Source organism: Drosophila melanogaster (genome assembly GCF_000001215.4).
Source record: "Drosophila melanogaster chromosome X; Y rDNA sequence".
NCBI classification, from domain to species: domain Eukaryota; kingdom Metazoa; phylum Arthropoda; class Insecta; order Diptera; family Drosophilidae; genus Drosophila; species Drosophila melanogaster.
Genome location: NW_007931121.1, coordinates 12,998 through 22,940, shown reverse-complemented (window position 1 = coordinate 22,940; position 9,943 = coordinate 12,998). Strand labels below are relative to the sequence as shown.

Below are 9,943 nucleotides of genomic sequence, written 5' to 3'. Positions count from 1 at the left end.
TTCCCCGCTAATTATTCCAAGGCAGTTCCCTTGGCTGTGGTTTCGCTAGATAGTAGATAGGGACAGTAGGAATCTCGTTAATCCATTCATGCGCGTCACTAATTAGATGAAGAGGCATTTGGCTATTTATTTTTATTTATTTATTTAATGATATGACTATCATATTTTCTGAGGAGACCCTTTGCTATCAATCTTTTAACGGATTGACCACTCCAGATCCCCCTCCAGTTCAGGGTGGCAGAATGGAATTCAATGTCACCTGCGGCTTCGAATCTGCGACGCAATTCAGTTCGTATGTCCGGCCTGTCGTATCTATTGATTTTGCCCTGGTGTGCATCATCCATTGAGTGTCCGTCTGTCACAATTTGTATGTCGATCACATCAATGTGATTTTGTCGTAGTGCCACCAGGTCTGGTTTATTAAGGCCGGATTCGCACTGCAGACTTGGTTCAACAATGACCACGCAGCCTCTCTCCTCAAGTCCCCGCTTGATTCGATTTACTACGCAGTTGTGTCTAGCTATCCGCCTCCGGCACGACACTGTCGTTCCAATTCGTGCCTTTCCCTTGTAGTACGAGACTTTGTGGGTAGGGCATTTATCCGCAGACGAATACCGTCTATATATTCCTTTCCTGTTAATAAACGCGTGGGTTGTCTAACCCACCCGTGTTGCGGGCTATAATGGACCGCTTCACGGAGTCCGCTACCATCAACTGAGAAGTACAACTTGTTCGCCCAATATTTTTCTATTGCCGGACGCGATAACAATTCATTTTGTTCAGCTAATAATCTATCTCGGGCCCGTTGTTTTTCGGCTTCGAGGAAAGAGCTGGCTACCTCGTTTTGCGTGAGGTGAGGCCATTTAATGTTACTCAATCGTCTTAGCCTTAACATTGGAGCTACCCATCTTAGTGATGGAATTCCGAGACCTCCACTTTTTGGGGGTGCATGAACAAATGCTATCGGCACATCCAGCGGAAGATTTGGCCATCTTCGCACATAGTATCTTATAAGTTTATCAGTTTTTCGTAGGACGCCTATCGCCACACTCCCAAGGGCTAACTTGTGGTATAGCTGTGGGATAAGGACAGTCCGAAGGGCGAACAACCTCTGTTGTGGTTTGAGGGGGGCCTTTGTCAATCTTTGTAGCTTTGGATCAATGTCCTCGGCCGGATTGCATCGAACCCTCCCGGTTGCAGTGAAGTTGATGCCTAAGTACTTCCACTCGTCCGTGCGCTTCAGTGATGGAATCTCACTCGAGCGTACGTAGAAGCTCTGTGCCTCTAACACGGTACACTTCTGTTTCGGCTGGCCCTTAATGCCAACGGTAAAACATTTGTCGGCATTAAGTTTGAGGCCAACGATAGATAGAAAATCCAACGTCTTGTCCAACAATACTTGAAGCCCCATCCGAGTTTCCGCAAATAGTACCAAATCATCTGCAAACGCGGCCGCGTTAGTAATGGCATTTCCGACTTTGGCACCAATTTCGCTGGGTAAGGTTCTAAGTAACCTGTCCATTACCAAGTTAAATAGAATAGGAGACAAAGGGTCACCCTGCTTCACTCCTCTAGCAGGGACGAATTCCTCTGAACTCCAACCGTCCCCATTGAGACTGGTACCACCGCCCTCGTACGTGTTCTGTACGTAGTCAACGAAGCCCTTTGGCGCACCATAAGCACGTAAGGTGTCGTATATAGATGCATGTGATAGAGAATCAAATGCCTTGCTTACATCTAAATTTGCGATGTAGCAAGATCTAAAGTGCTTATGGCTATGCCTTAAGACTAAGTCAACTATCGTCGCATTATCAGCGCATCCGTCGGTTGGTAAGAAGCCCCGCTGGCGCGGGTCCCAATTGATTGATGAGTTCAACCGGGTTGCCAATATTGCATTTAGCTGTCTTACCAGGACTGAAGGCACTGATATTGGACGAAAGTCTTGTGGTCGCTTCGCCGTCACCGTCTTCGGGATGAAGACGGTTCTGGCCAGTCGTATAGAGTGTGGTAGATTACCGCACCATAGAATTACGTTCATTATACGCAGCATAATACCTGATGGCACCTCCCTGGCAGATTTTGGAGTTATCCCGTCAGGCCCCGGAGATGAAGATAATGAGACTCTTGACGCCCGAAGGTCCTGCTCTGTAATAGCAGACCATACCCTCTCAAGCGAGTGATCCATTTGTATCACTTCTCCACTGCAAGAACTTGGGCTAGGCTGAGTCATTACTTCTCTACAGTAGGGAACCATTATTTCTTGGCTTGGCATTACCGACTCATCAGTTCCATTTAGCAAGGACTTGATGCATCTTCCTTTATGCTTATCCCAGTTACGCTGGACGACAGCGTACTGCTGCCTTCTGCTTTCTCTCCTGTTCCGAGGTCTCCGAGGAGGTCTCGTCAGCGTGTGTCGTACACCCTGTGCCGGAAAAATTCCCAGGAGATATAGCGATAAGCATTGGAGAGTGGTTTCCTTTCCCTCGAGATGTGCGCTATCAATGATAGTTTGCAACTCTTGGGCTCTCCATTTGGAATGGCATTCTACGGGGCTATACCCGCGTGGTGTCCGCAAAATTTCCCTGTTCGACTGTTCGAAGGGAGTGATTGGAGTTGTTTCCGATGTTGTTACTTGGTGGTCTTGCTCACTTCTACTAGGGCGGCGCCTTATGGTTAGATTAGCAACTTCCGGGGCGAGAGCTGATTGCCCTCTTATCTGCTCTATTTTCTCCTTATAATCGCCCCTCTGTCTTAGCTTTTTGATGGCTTCGACGCTGCGGTTTGCAAAATACACCGCTAGTTGTTTATGTGTTTACATCCATTTGCTGTGAGCTCAACCTCCTTTCTCGCCATCATCCACTTCTCTTCGTCACTCCATCTTGCCTTTATATCGACACGTCGACGTTCTTCATCAAGTTCGTCTGGGTGCCGAGATCGCATGTGAACACCGAGTCCTCTCTTGCTGTTAAAGGACCGGTCATATACTGTGCAGGGAACCCTAGATAGAGTAACCGCTGCGTTTGGTTCATATTGGTCCTCCGGGAAGATATCCACGGAGGGTCGGGTCGTCATCAGATTGTGTAAAGTTATCCGAGGCTCGTTATTTGTGCTTGTAGTTTCAATATGAATAAATTTCCTCTGGGGAACCAGCCCATCGGAAAAGTTTTGCCGCTCAAATTAGCTGCTAAACAAGTTTAGCATTACCGGGGACCACCACGAGGAGGTTTTGAGTCGACTTGAGTAAAGGAGAGACTTGTGAGTTACAGAGTAAAATTCCCCTTCCGCACATCATATGATATGACTTACGAATTACAGAAGAATACTCCCCCTCTGCTCTCAAATACCCCATGACTCCCCTTAAGACAGTCATAGTTACTCCCGCCGTTGACCCGCGCTTACTTGAATTTCTTCACTTTGACATTCAGAGCACTGGGCAGAAATCACATTGTGTCAACACCCGCTAGGGCCATCACAATGCTTTGTTTTAATTAGACAGTCGGATTTCCCAAGTCCGTGCCAGTTCTGAATTGATTGTTAATTGATAATCGTTATAATTAATAAGAAGTAATTGGTTTAACCCAAATAGTATTCTTAAAAATTTTAGCAAGAAAGTTCCACAATTGGCTACGTAACTAAACTATCCGGGGAACAAGTAACTAACATAAATGCTAGAAACTCTATTTACCCAGAACGAGCACATAAACCATGTTATTGTTTCCCAATCAAGCCCGACTATCTCAATCTTCAGAGCCAATCCTTATCCCGAAGTTACGGATCTAATTTGTCGACTTCCCTTACCTACATTATTCTATCGACTAGAGACTCTTCACCTTGGAGACCAGCTGCGGATATTGGTACGGCCTGTTGAGAAGTTTGCGTGTCCCCACCATAAGTTTTCAAGGTCCGAAGAGAATATATCGAGACAACAGTATATGTCATGCTCTTCTAGCCCATCTACCATATCTCTCTGCGAAAGACTTCCATGGTAGTACGGCTATAAAACAGAAAAGAAAACTCTTCCGATATCTCTCGACGGCTTCTTTATGGTGGTTCCTGTTGCCAGGATGAGCACGAGGCCCATATTTAATAACAAACGGATACTCAACAGGTTACGGAATTGGAACCGTATTCCCTTTCGTTCAAAATTATTCAAGTGTATTATAATTCGCTTTGTTTATATAGTTAGGCATTTTTGTTTTACTTGAAAATTTTCGGCTTTCGCCTTGAACTTAGGACCGACTAACTCGTGATCAACCACTGTTCACACGAAACCCTTCTCCACTTCAGTCCTCCAAGGTCTCATTCGATTATTTGCTACTACCACCAAGATCTGTACCAATGGCAGTTCCATGCAGGCTTACGCCAAACACTTCTACGCATACCATTGTACCTTCCTACTCAATAAAGTTTCAAATTTTATATCACAAGTAATATAAATCATCTACTTTATCGGTAATGTATAGGTATACAACTTAAGCGCCATCCATTTTAAGGGCTAGTTGCTTCGGCAGGTGAGTTGTTACACACTCCTTAGCGGATTTCGACTTCCATGATCACCGTCCTGCTGTTTTAAGCAACCAACGCCTTTCATGGTATCTGCATGAGTTGTTAATTTGGGCACCGTAACATTACGTTTGGTTCATCCCACAGCGCCAGTTCTGCTTACCAAAAGTGGCCCACTGGGCACATTATATCATAACCTTGAACTTCATATCAAGAAAGTTAAGGTTCTTACCCATTTAAAGTTTGAGAATAGGTTAAGATCGTTTCGACCCTAAGGCCTCTAATCATTCGCTTTACCAGATAAGATTATTTTATATAATATTAAAATGCACCAGCTATCCTGAGGGAAACTTCGGAAGGAACCAGCTCCTAGATGGTTCGATTGGTCTTTCGCCCCTATACTCAATTCTGACAATCGATTTGCACGTCAGAACTGTTTCGGTCTTCCATCAGGGTTTCGCCTGACTTCAACCTGATCAAGTATAGTTCACCATCTTTCGGGTCACAGCATATATGCTCAAGGTACGTTCCAGTTAGAGGCGTAAATAATATAAATATACATTTTACATAACTATATAGAACGCCCCGGGATTGTGTTAATTAGCTATAAATCGGTAAAAAACTAATCCCATTATTAGTCAAGTTAATTACGCTATTAGGTTTATATCCCGATAACTTGCACATATGTTAGACTCCTTGGTCCGTGTTTCAAGACGGGTCCCGAAGGTATCCTGAATCTTTCGCATTGTTAATCATACAAGTGCATATAATAAACACAAAAATCAATGATAATTATGCCATTATATAATTCCGAAAAATTTACGCACTGTAATCATATAAATCTATCAGCACTCTATCAAATTAATAACATTTATTCTGTGTTAAAATGCAAGCAATTTAATTGGAATAAACTATAAGTTATATTTTATGATAAATTTGGTATATGCTAATAGATTACAATGTCCTTATATGGAAAAAATGCACACTATTCTCATAATATTATTTTAATATTACAATTTAATGATGAATTTTCCATAACGGATATTCAGGTTCATCGGGCTTAACCTCTAAGCAGTTTCACGTACTGTTTAACTCTCTATTCAGAGTTCTTTTCAACTTTCCCTCACGGTACTTGTTTACTATCGGTCTCATGGTTATATTTAGCTTTAGATGGAATTTACCACCCACTTAGTGCTGCACTATCAAGCAACACGACTCTTTGGAAACATCATCTAGTAATCATTAACGTTATACGGGCCTGGCACCCTCTATGGGTAAATGGCCTCATTTAAGAAGGACTTAAATCGTTAATTTCTCATACTAGAATATTGACGCTCCATACACTGCATCTCACATTTGCCATATAGACAAAGTGACTTAGTGCTGAACTGTTTTCTTTTCGCTCGCCGCTTTTAAGAAAATCCTTTTTAGTTTCTTTTCCTCCTCTAATTAATATGCTTAAATTCAGGGGGTAGTCCCATATGAGTTGAGGTTGTATATATTTTTATCTTGCCATTAATTCTTTATATATAATTATAAAACATTTAATTAAATTCGTTATAACATTTTTTTTAATTCTTCTATGCAAAGTTTTTATTTATCCATTTTTAACGAACCAACGAAGAATAATAACATAACCAAGACTTTTCTATTCCCGAATCATTAATAAGAGACAATTCTAGATGAAAAATATTTCAATTTATGCTAGACATTTCTCAGTATTATTTGATTGAAAAAGAAAATATTTCCCTTCGTTTTTCACATTCAAATGTGAGATAATGTTTTTCATTTCTTTTTTAATATTATGAATAAAAATCATTATTTTATCCAATAATATACTATATGCTTATAAAATTTATAAGCAACTTAATTAGCATAGTCTTACAACCCTCAACCATGTGTAGTCCAAGCAGCACTATAAAATTAATTAAAGTACCTAACAGCATGGACTGCGATATGCGTTCAAAATGTCGATGTTTATGTGTCCTGCAGTTCACACGATGACGCACAGTTTGCTGCGTTCTTCATCGACCCATGAGCCGATTGATCCACCGCTTAGAGTTTTATAATTCATTTTTATATAATATTTCAATTATGTTTTTATTGAAAGGAATTAAAAATACACAATTTTACTGGCATATATCAATTCCTTCAATAAATGTATTTTTATACCTAAAATAAATGTTGCGAAATGTCTTAGTTTCATATAAGCATTATGTATCATAATAATCTGGTTGGTTATGGGGTTTGCTATTTTGGGTGACACATACTGCAATTCATATAAAACATTAACCTGATGGATGCCAGGTACAACATTGTTTATTTCAAGATGAACAATATATATTCGCAACGCGTGTAAGTTAACAACTAAGAGCACAGACATTCATGTCAACAATACATAAACACTAAGTTACCACATATAAGCAATGCTGACGCGCTCTGCGCTACGAACGGCACCCCTTATCCGGGGTACTAAGCTATGTTGCATAAATGCTGAGTCGGCTTGCCGACCATGGGTTTATGGCGTGATGCATTGGAGCCAGGGTAGATCCACACTTTTCATATTCTTTTGTATTCAGTTCTAAGCTTGCACTTTAACAATAAAGATCAGCTACTCCGGCACTTGGCCGTAAAATACCAATTGTTTTAATTGAACATTCTCGTTGAGCCAAAAGGCCATCGAAAGACCACGGGGGCAAAGTCACGCCCTCCATCCTAATCTTCCTAAGACGTCTTCACCTCTGGCATAATAGCCGGACTTACTGAGGACTCAGGAGAGTCGACGTTGCGCCTGGATAACACCCAGCCCAAGGAGACGACGCACATCAACCCTATACCACGGAGCCATCTGTAAAAGAGGACCACCGGACTATAGGACTTATTAAGTGGCGCCCAGCGTTTATTACGGACCTAGAGTATCTTAAGTTAAGTTAAGAGAAGAAAATATGTAAGTTCAATGAGTGAATTTAATTCGGCAGTCTTCGATTATTAAATAAATAAAAAATAAAAAGCTAACAATTTGTTGCGTGCTTTTAGGAAGTTGAATTTCCGTTGCATACTTTTACCAAAGTGTTATTTACCGTTGCATACCCCAAGTTACTGTGAGCTATTGCTGCCCAAAGGAATGAATAATAAATAATAAATAGTAAATAAATTATTCCTTTGCGCAAGCCTGTTCTTTTGAAGGAAATTTTGTCGATTTCCATTTCTCGCGCACTTAGATAGTGAAATATATGTGCGAAGTGTCAACCAATGGTAAATGAGTTGGGCGGCATATAGAGACATTAAAGTCGAGTGCGATAGTGGCGACGAGTTTGATTTAGAGTCAGTAGGTTTTTGTCCGAATACTACAGATAGCCCTGCAGCCATGGACGCCGCACAGCTACAAGCTATTATAGCTGGAGCTGTTAACCAGGCTTTGACCGAACAGGAAAGCAGACTAATTCAAAGGTTCCAGGCACAGTTAGATGAAGTTAAAAAACAAATGCAGAGCTTGCGTGTGGAAGCACCACAAATAGAGGCATACCAGAAAATACAACCAGATCCTAGCATACCATGCGGAGTCAAGCTGGACATTGTGAAGACATTGCCAGATTTTTCGGGGGAGCAGGACTACTATGTGTCATGGCGGCAGTCAGCCGTAGACGCATACGAAATCTTCAAACGGTATGAGGGTAGCGAGGCGCATTATCAGGCCGTCTCGATTATCAGAAACAAAATTAGGGGGTCAGCGAGAGGGCTACTAGTTGCCCATAACACAGTCTTAAATTTCGATGCTATTATTGCTCGACTAGATTGCACCTACGCGGACAAAACGTCGCTGCGTGTACTTCGGCAGGGACTGGAAACAGTTAGGCAAGGAGACCTTAGCCTAATGCAGTATTATGACGAGGTAGAAAAACGATTGACGTTAATAACAAACAAGATCGTTATGACTCACGAACCGGGTAGTGCTATTCTGTTTAACAATGAAGTTAGAGAGGATGCTCTCCACGCGTTCATTGCCGGTCTTAGGAAGCCCTTGAGGGCCATAGTCTTGCCGGCGCAGCCCAAGGATTTGTCCTCAGCTTTAGCCTTGGCTAGGGAATCCGAGGCTACCATAGAGCGCACTAATTTTGCCGCCACATATGCGAGGGCTTTAGAGGACAAGGCAGGCACTTATGAGAACCGAAAAGATCGGAACCGCTCAAGGGAGCCCCAGGGAAGATACAGCAGGGCCGAGGATAGCCAAGGCAGAAACCCTCATTTTTACAAGAAGCAGGGTAAGCAAAATAATTCTGCCCAAAATAATAACTCCTCTCGGAATCAGTCACCTGAGCCTATGGAGTTAGGCTCCACTGTAACCCAACATAGGCAACCGATCTCGTTTGGAAGCGGTCAGCCTACAAACGCCAAGGCCGAGAGTGCTCGGGGCCAGAAAAGATTCGGCTCCGCACGCTTGACAGGTCAGAGGCGTCAGAGATTGCAGAACACCATGCAACAGGCTGACGATAAAAATGACAGCGAATATGATGGCGCGGCCGCAGCGGCCATTACCGAGATAGATGAAGAGTCTGACGAAAATGATCAGATCAATTTTTTAGGGAACGCTCCCGACTGCCGTTCATTGAACGACAGCTGCAAGGGAGGCAACTAAAAATTTTAATCGACACAGGGGCGGCAAAAAACTACATCAAGCCCGTAAAGGAGCTGAAACATGTGGTGCCCGTCGATTCCCCTTTCACGGTTAGTTCCATTCATGGCTCTAACAGGGTTCACCAAAAATGTTTAATGAATATTTTTGGAAAAACATCTGCGTTCTTCCTTTTGGACGCACTGTCACCATTCGATGGTATTGTAGGGTTTGACCTCCTAGCTCAGGTGGGAGCAAAACTCGACGCAAAGAAAGGTACGATAAATTATGGTTCTGTTTCTGAGAAGCTTCAGCATCATAATTGCGATAATGTTAATTTTACTAACGTAAATGACATCGCCGTACCAGAGCCTGTAAAGACGCAATTTCGAGGTATGATCGAAAGCAGATCTAAGGCGTTTTCAGCCTCTGACGAGGCACTTCCGTTTAACACCTCTGTTGTTGCCACAATTCGCACTACAGATGATAAGCCGGTATACTCCAAGCTATATCCGCATCCCATGGGTGTGTCTGAGTTTGTCAAGCGAGAAATCGCAGACTTACTGCAGAAAGGCATCATTAGAACTTCAAAGTCGCCGTACAACAACCCAACTTGGGTTGTGGACAAAAAAGGCCACGATGAATTGGGGAACAAAAATAAGCGTTTGGTTATAGACTTTAGGAAACTTAACGAAAAGACCATCGCTGATAAGTACCCAATGCCAAACATCCCCATGATACTGGCGAACTTAGGAAAAGCTAAGTACTTTACGACGTTAGATCTAAAGTCCGGCTACCACCAGATATACTTGGCCGAACATGACCGTG

The 9,943-nt window shown here is 42.6% G+C and overlaps 3 pseudogenes across 3 annotated transcripts; all 3 read right to left on the bottom strand.

Annotated features, from left to right (window-relative positions):
- On the bottom strand, window positions 1-6,005 carry 28SrRNA-Psi:CR40596 (28S ribosomal RNA pseudogene:CR40596; annotated as a pseudogene; the record flags this gene model as incomplete). The annotated part of the gene is given in 2 exon segments: window positions 1-125; window positions 3,356-6,005. The product of its transcript is annotated as a 28S ribosomal RNA pseudogene (ribosomal RNA).
- A 380-nt stretch (window positions 6,006-6,385) lies between these two features.
- On the bottom strand, window positions 6,386-6,415 carry 2SrRNA-Psi:CR45850 (2S ribosomal RNA pseudogene:CR45850; annotated as a pseudogene). The gene is given in 1 exon segment: window positions 6,386-6,415. The product of its transcript is annotated as a 2S ribosomal RNA pseudogene (ribosomal RNA).
- A 28-nt stretch (window positions 6,416-6,443) lies between these two features.
- Window positions 6,444-6,566, bottom strand: 5.8SrRNA-Psi:CR45849 (5.8S ribosomal RNA pseudogene:CR45849; annotated as a pseudogene; the record flags this gene model as incomplete). The annotated part of the gene is given in 1 exon segment: window positions 6,444-6,566. The product of its transcript is annotated as a 5.8S ribosomal RNA pseudogene (ribosomal RNA).
- Window positions 6,567-9,943: the final 3,377 nt, after the last annotated feature.